The 8,959-nt window shown below is 30.3% G+C and overlaps 1 protein-coding gene across 1 annotated transcript in view; it reads right to left on the reverse strand.

Annotated features, from left to right (window-relative positions):
- Nucleotides 1-1,053: 1,053 nt before the first annotated feature.
- Nucleotides 1,054-8,959, reverse strand: part of LOC139498092 (uncharacterized) — a 59,200-nt gene continuing 51,294 nt past the window's right edge. Inside the window, exon 15 of the mRNA XM_071286434.1 lies at nucleotides 1,054-1,349. The gene's annotated coding sequence lies outside the window, so the exon portion shown is untranslated. The remainder of the gene's footprint in view (nucleotides 1,350-8,959) is intronic.

Below are 8,959 nucleotides of genomic sequence, written 5' to 3' on the forward strand. Positions count from 1 at the left end.
GTCGTTTAATTATTTTCTTTTGTGACCTTTTCTGAAAATCCGAAATAGTCTTCTATTAAAATGATTTTTATAGTCCGTAATAATGTGTGTTTCTTTATTTCACATTGGCTAGAAGTATATGTATAGGGTAGGGTTGAAATCTCAAAAGCATATTCAATCCCGTCCAATGTTTACCCCCTGTCCCAAGTCAGAAGCCTCTGGCCTTTGTAAGTCTAGATCTTGTATGATGTTTTTTAAATTTAATTAATTTATTTGATTTGGAGTTTAGTATGACATAAATTTTCAGTTAACTAGTTTACATTCTTATTAAGGGACCATCTAATTGCAACCTCTGGGTGCGGGGTTTTCTCGCTTTGTTGAAGACATATTAGTGACCATATCTGCTCTTTGGCCAGGTTGCTGTTGATATCTCTTTGACATTTCTCCCAATTCCCGATCTCAATTGTATTGTAATATGTTTTATTGTAATACCTATGGACTCATTTTGGCAAAGAGATAACTTGTTTTTTTTTCAGCGAGGCCGGCTCTTTTTCCATAATGAAACTGACAGAGTCTTATTAACATAAGGTATATGTTTTCTTTTCCACATTGCACATTGCAATCTATTAGGGAGCATATATTTCTTTATTCTAAAATGTATCCCAATATTATTTCGCTTTTACTATATTTCAATCAAACCTTATGAAACATATTTCATTAAAAAAAACTTTAACCACGTATTGTTTATAAAGTTTACAAAGATTCGTGTTATCAGTACTAAATAAAAATGAATATAATGCAAATGAGACAGAGGATCGACATCAAGTTATAATACAAGGGCCTTTATAAAGTTTACATATTGGTTTACAGATAAAGAATAATAACATAGAAAGAAGGAACAAATAAAAATTAACAAAACATACAAAATATTGAAAATAATACGCACAAACATATAAAGAATAGCTGTTGATAAGAACATATTTATGTAGTTCAATTATACTAATTAGGGAAATGAGCTAGGTACAGAATAAAGAGATAATAAAATCATATAATCATATTTTTGGAAGTTGCATATTTGTTCGAATAATTATTTTTATTGGCCATAATGTATACAATTCTATTTCAATATATTTACTGGTCTATCGTGAAGATGTATAAATAGATCATTCGATTCAGTACATGGATTTGAAAGGAATTTCTTTTAAAAAGTAATGACCATCAGATAATAAGTCATCGGATTCAATGCAATTAATAAGCCTACTGACTTTAATTATTTCATTTATTTTATTAAAGCTTCAATTACATTATGCCTCATTGTTCTCAAATCACTTTCAATCAATCTTCTTCGGCTGCTTCAGCTGCTTTCCTAGCTTTCCAAGCCCTAAAATAGAAAGATAAATAAAGTAAACAAATACATATTAGTAGTTTGACTGTAGTTCATACTTTTAATACATGTAAATAAATTGACGTATTTGTCGTTGTAAAGTTCAGTCTTTCCTAAAAGTGTTGATATAATAGATATTCATACAAGTGCTAATCAATCGGTTTCATTTCTTATGTTCAGCTCATGCACTTGTTAATTAAATGATTGGTGAATAAGGCCATTGATTGCATTCGTGGCTATATAATGGATGACAGTTATTATTTGGTTTTGAGTTTGCTGTCAGGAATATGACAGTTGCCGTCCATTCGTGTGATGTGTTTGAGCTTTTCATTTTGCAATTTGATTAGGGACTTTCCGTTTTAAATTAACCTCGGAGTTCCGTATTTATATGATTTTACTTTAATGAGGTTATGATGCAAGGAAGCACTCTAGATGAAAATGAAATATGTAAACTCATATTAAAATTTTGTCCTTCTCGAGAAAGTTATTTATAGATGGGGATTGAATGTCATTACATAGAATCATGAAATAATTGCCTGGTGCACAATATTCAGGAGGATGATAGTTTGCTTTGTACATTTACTAAAATGAGAAACTATTCCCCTATAGAACAGCAAAACAAATTTGAAAAAGCGCTGAAACGGCTAGCCTTGTTACGAACAAAGATAAAACATATTTTTTTTATCAATGTCAACTGTGAATCTTTTTAAAACAATAACCATGATCATCGACAGAGTTTAAAATAATAAACGGTTATGTACGTTTTGAAAATCGAAACAGCTAAAGTTGTATATTAATATAAAACTAAATATAAAATAATATTATAAAGAGTTATTATCTTTAATGTTGATATTATTGCAATATTGCAAAGATATGCGTTGTGTATTTGAATAATCATTATCATAGCAAATTATTAATCATTCGCTTAAATGTATCGACCAAGTGGTTATAAATATTATTTGTGGTAATTCATAACGTACATTATTACTTTTTTTTCTTTTTTTTCAACTGAATAGAAATAAGATAACATGATATATTATAAATTCTTATTCATGAAATTAGTTTAATTTTTACTGCAACCAGATTATGGAATTTTTCATATTTGCCTTATTTATTTATCAATATTTCATGATATTGAAGAAATTCCTTTTACAAATTTTAAACACATTGACTTTTTTTTGTTTTTTTTTTTTTTGGTTCGGATATATAGTATCCTTTGTATAAGGTAAAACGTATAATTGTTATTAAATCATAAATACTGTAATAACTTGTATCGTTTTTTTTTGTATCCGTACAGAAGTGATCTAATTCATATTATATGATGTCCTATTTTAAGTTTATCAAGATCATGTTTTGATTAAATTTTCCTTTCTTATCAATCAATAATGTCATTTACAAATATAATTTTACTGTGTATTTCGTCTGCAAGCTGGTGTAATTTAAAGGTATGGATTTTATTATCTAGTTTAATTTGAAAAACCTTTAAGTTTTTTTATTTTGTCTTAATCTACCAGCTACAATTTCAACAGCAATAACGACAATTATAGAACTGGCGGGACAACCTTGACGGATTCCGCGCTCAATGTTGAAGGGCCTTGAAATCCAGCCATTGTTTAATATGCATCCAATTATTTATGTGTATAAAATATTTATCCACCTCAAAAAAGATTTCTGGAAACCAAATTTCTTTAAAGAATAGTACATAAATTCCCATTCTAGCAAGTCAAACGCCTTTGTGAAGTCTAAAAATAGGATTGCTCCATCTACATTTAATTATTCCGAATAATCTATAATACCTTGGATTTGTCTAATATTAAATCCAATATATCTGTTTCTTACATAACCGTTTTGCTCACTATGAATGATGTTATACAATATTGGTTTAAGTCTTTGTGCAAGAGAATATAAAATAATTTTGGTACAGTCAAACCTGAGTAAACCGGACCCTGAATAAACCGGTTTCCTGTCCATTCCGGCCGAAAATTAAAGTCAAGTTGTTTTCCCTTCAAAGTCTTTGTAAAAATACCCTTAAAGTTTGTAAACCGAACCCTGTGTATTCCGAATTCCAGTCTAATTATACAGTCCCAATACTCTTAATTACATTCATTATTACCTGTCAAAACCGATTTGTCTAATTAATTTCATTAATCGATATGCAATCAAAACATATTTGTTTATACAATATGGCTTTTCAGGATAATCAATATTCTGGCTTCTTAATCGGCCATTCCAACGTTTCAAATTATCGATCATGGAAGTAAATCAAAACCCTCTTCTCAATCCAAAAACAACGTGATGATTATGATGCAAATGCAAACAATGAAAAACGAAGTGAAAGTATTTTAATTTATCAGATATAATTTATAATCAGAGAGAACTTTTACATACAAAATATCGGACGTCACAAGTCATTTACTTCCGGTAAAAACGGAAACCTGAATAAACCGGCTCACTGTCCAAACCGGCCCTTTGTCATTGTCCGGTAGCCGATCGGTTTATACAGGTTTACTGTATCTACATTTAATAACTAAAGGTAATTGGTCTATAATTATCTAAATTTAATGGGTCATTTTTCTTGCATATAAAGGTAATTAATCCTAGTTTCTGAGAATTTGTCAATTCTTTTTGTTTCTTCATAGCAATGATTAAAGACATCTACAGCAAAGTTTTGTAAGTTGGACAAGAAAGCTTTATAAATTAAATTCGGACACTATCAATAACCGGTGTTTTATTCAGTTTCGTTTTAAAGCCAGATTTTGTAAATTCCTCTATTGTCAGGTTGCCGTCAATTTCATTGCTTTCTTAGTTTGTAATTTATTTTTTTCAACATAGTTTTCAATTTCTCAAAATTCGGGGTTAGTTGACTTATATAAATTGACATAATATTTTCTCCCTGTTTCATATATTTTGCCTTGATCTTCTGTTATTTCTCCTTTACTGTCCCTTATAATAGTAATGTTTTTCCTTGTTTGTCTGGATTTTTCTAATCCCAAGAAATATTTTGTATTTCTCTCGTCCTTTTTTATCCATTTAACTCGTGATCTTATTTGTGACCCTTTTATTTTATCTGAATATAGAGTTTGTAGCGTTTCTTATGTTTTATCTATTGAATCTATTATGTTTGGCAAATTATTTTTTTTCAATCAAGGTTGTTATCATAAATTTCAAGTTTAAGTTCTGGTTCTAATTTTTCAATTTCATCTCTTTAATGTTTAGCTTAATTACTTAAAATTTTGCTCAATCTGTAATTCTTCTTGATTAAGACAGCAAAGGTCAATTATGATATATACGAATATATCATGTGTATTATAATGGAAGAAGAATCAATAGTTTTGTGATAGTGATCAATACGTTTCAGAGATATATGTTATAATTTGAACAATCATTACTATAGCAGATCATAGTTTACAATATTCACGAATATTAAACGTTATGAAAACATTGATTTATCCAAGTATTGACTTTTTAACTAAAGTTGAAGGAACGTAATGCAGAGAAACATTTACTGTATAAAAAGGCACATATAAAACACTGCTCTTCTTCTTTAAATCGAGTTACAGAACAATGATCAATGACAGCAAATTAATCGTGTAAATATAGCAGTACTTACTCTTGTTGTCTGCGCCACCTGTAATAAAAAATCAAATTCATAATATTGTTAATTTGAGAAATACATTGTTTTCATTGAATGTGTTACTTGTTAACTTATAATGTACAGCAGTACAATTCAATTAACATTATTACTGAAATTTTTGTCAAACACGAAATAGATGAATTTTGATAATTTTAATATAGTATAAGTAGTAAGAATTTGCGATCAATATAATCCTATAATATGGCAAACTAAAATCAGGGGAAACTAGAGATGTGAATTATGACGAAGCTGTACTTATTTTGTTATAAAAATTTGAAAAGTTTTGTACATCACCAATCACAGGATGGAACATATATGTCATATTGTGTGGATTCTAAACATGTCAGAACAGATGGCTTCATAAGAATTAGGGGAATAACGAATTCTACAAGTGACAAAACAACTATGTTTAGGGATTAAGAAATATTGTGTTGCATGGACCAAACGTATAACAATTGACTAAATTTCCAATGTACTGACATACAATTACGAAGTGTCAGGAGAGGTCGACGTACTTACACAGAAAATTATTACAGTGCACTGAATTTATATTTACAGATTTTGGTAATAACAAACTAGCAATAGACAAATGTGTTTACCTACGTGGTGATACTATATATGTTCTTCTTATTAATCAATCTTCATGATTACTTTGGTATAAATCATGTTGAATGTTGTCGGTTTAATCATTTAAAATACAAAACAAATTAGCAATCTAGGTCATACAGAACAAATATATATATATTTCTTTTACCCCTTTAGGTTAAACGTCTATCACGGTATGTCTCCGCTTAGACTGTATTTGCATGTATGAATCATGTCACTCTCATTAGTGACTGTCTAGTACAAAAGAGGTCAAAGTCTAAAGTTATAATAAATGACATTACATGGAGGACAATAGATTGTATTGCACACTTACCTAAACGAGAAACCTTTACGTTGAAGAGCAGTATACATATTTAAAAGAGAAGGGACGATGAGAGCCTTGCTAAGAACAACAATTGAATTAATATTCGTTTCCAAAATTTAATAATATTTCGTCAAATGTTTCAATCTCACTTATTTTAGTAAAATGATTATGAGTATAGACATTCATATTTATACATCTAAACGTGTCTGTATTATTGAAAAATGGCGACATATGAAATTATTTGATGTCATGGTCAATAAAAGAAATATAATATTGACGGAAGTATCTCGTGTTGATTTCATTGATAAATGAGTAAGAAACATACGGCTTATGTATTTGAATAACATCATAGCTAATCACAGTTACAATATCCTCCCAAAACAATCGTTATTAGCACGCCACTATTCATATGTATAGATAATATGAGATTATCTTCACATTCGTATCGTACAATATCAGCTGCAAGCCACAATGTGAACTGTTTTGGCACGGGAGTGTTTTACAATATTAATGTGAATAAAATCCGATAAGGAGTATGTCTTTCAATAACTGGTCTTTTTCCTCTACCTAAGACAGATGTATGCTTAACGACAGCAACCTTGATTACTTCTCCTCAGATATTGTGACGTCACTGATAATGCCCACTCTTGCCTAAAAGCCGTGATTTTAGAATGTTGGCGGCTGGGAAAGGTGATTTATAGGCATATGAAAAAACTGATATCAGTATAAACTGAGGGTTAAAGTACGTAATGTGCGGGAATAATTACTATCTTGTAATAGAAAAGTAATGACGTTCTTCAGCCACATTTTTTTTGTATATATTTAAGTTACAGATCATAAATGACCTAAACTAATTCTTATAATTGCAGAATTACTTACAGGTCTAAAGCCCATAAAACAAACATTACTCTATTAATTAAATTATTTTTCATTAAATAATTTACATGTTAGCATAGTATATCAAACAGTATGATTCCTTGAACGTTGATACTGTAATAATGACGACATAAGTAAGATAGATGAAGTCAGATGAACCTAGATAATCGTTATAAGGTATGACCACTATGATGTTGCACTAAATATAAGGTCTACAGTAGGCATTCTATAATCCGGCGTAACAAGAGCTGTAAATAATGACGGGACTGCAATCCATTTTGCTGAGAATTTGCACAGTTATGTACACCAACCCTTACTAGGGAGGTCATATGCAATGGTGGTCGGCATCATTACATAATATATCATCTATATTCATGGACGACCTTTGAAGAATGTATGAATTGTAAGATTTACAAGAGTAAGGGAGTAGGACATATCGCTATGCCAACGAAACATAAATTGCATCTCCAAACAGTGCGCTGACCTTATATAAACATTGTCTTAATATTGTATATCAGGAGACGTCGTCGTCCTTACATTAAGAGAGTGAATACAGTGATATGTGTTTAAATGAACAGATTGGAAGAGTACGGTACAACCAACGACAGTATGTGATTACTCAACATGATAAGGATATCGCCCACTTAGGGAGAAGGGCATTTCTGTTAGACCCATCTCTATTATTTCTTGTGTATTTACCACGTAATACCGGTTGTTGTTGTTGTTTTTTTTGTTGTTTTTTTTTTGCTTTAAATACATGTAACACTCAGAAACGTGTCCTTCCCCCCAAACGTGTCCGATTCCCCCAAACATGTCTAGTTGAAAACTGCGCCAAAGCGTGTCATTTGTATAAACGCCCAAACGTGTCATTTGTATAAACGCCCAAACGTGTCCATTTCTCAACTAACCCCCAAACGTGTCCAATCCCCAAAACGTGTCCATATCAAGCGTTATTTGGTTATTGCTATTTCATTAACGTATACTAATTTTACCATTTCATTAAAAATATACATAAGCACGTTAGTACTTTTTCAAAACGGAAGAATTGAACTGGCTTAAAGCGGGGGCGTCATTTCGGCTATTTCGTTTGTAAATTGTAAGCGAACATGTCGAGTTAAACAGTACAGTTAACGGGTCAAAGTTTCCTCTTTTCTGCTCGTTAAAACTTTAATGTTCTCTCTAATTATGCATGAAATACTGACAACTGGACAATTCGCAATCAACAGCCTAAAGTTAATTTATTCAGTAGAACTGAAAAAAACATTAAAACTTGTATGTTTTCTCTAATTTGCATGAAATACTTGCAACTGGACAATATGCAACCAGCAGTCAAGAGTTTATCTCAACCAAAGACCAGTAAAAACATTAAAACATGTATGTTAAAATGTAAAAAAAAATAAAAAAAAAAAACAGGTAGCCTATGTTCTCTCTAAATAGAACTGCAAAAAACATTAAAACTTGTATGTTTCCTCTAAATATGCATGACATACTTGCAACTGGACAATACGCGATCATCAGTTTAAAGTTTAGTTTAAAGTTAATGTGTACAGTACAACTGTAAAAACATTAAAAATTGCAAAACTATTGTGCGCTCTAAATATGCATAAAGTACTTGCAACTGGACAATACGTAATCAACATTCTAAAGTTTATTTATGCACTACAAAATAAATTTGCATTTAAAACCGGCGTTGATCACATAACAGTAATATTCATAAATAAAAAGAATCTATAAAACTTATGCATGAAATATTTGGCACTGGACGTTATGTTTCTTATCGTGTGTCTTTAGTGATGGTGGAAACCTAAAATTTATTAAAAACCCGGATAACAAGTTTATAATTTGATGAGCTTTTGAAATACACACAAACTATTGACAAAAGTAAAAAAAATACTGTTAAAACCCCGCCATGCAATATTCGGATAAATATAAAAGGCATCATCGGAGTTTATAAGTACAAAATAATTAACAAAGTTAACGATTAATTTAACTCCAGAACTATGTGTATGTTCGTTCTAAACGAATATGAAATACTTGCAACTGGACAATAAACAACTGCAGTCAAAGTTACTTAATAATAACAGATTAATTTTGCAATTATTATAATCATTAAAAACCTACATCGAACTAACTTAATATGATAAATGACATCTTTATCACGTGTGTCTCCCATCAT

The sequence above is a fragment of the Mytilus edulis genome, chromosome 12, assembly GCF_963676685.1.
Source record: "Mytilus edulis chromosome 12, xbMytEdul2.2, whole genome shotgun sequence".
Classification (NCBI taxonomy): domain Eukaryota; kingdom Metazoa; phylum Mollusca; class Bivalvia; order Mytilida; family Mytilidae; genus Mytilus; species Mytilus edulis.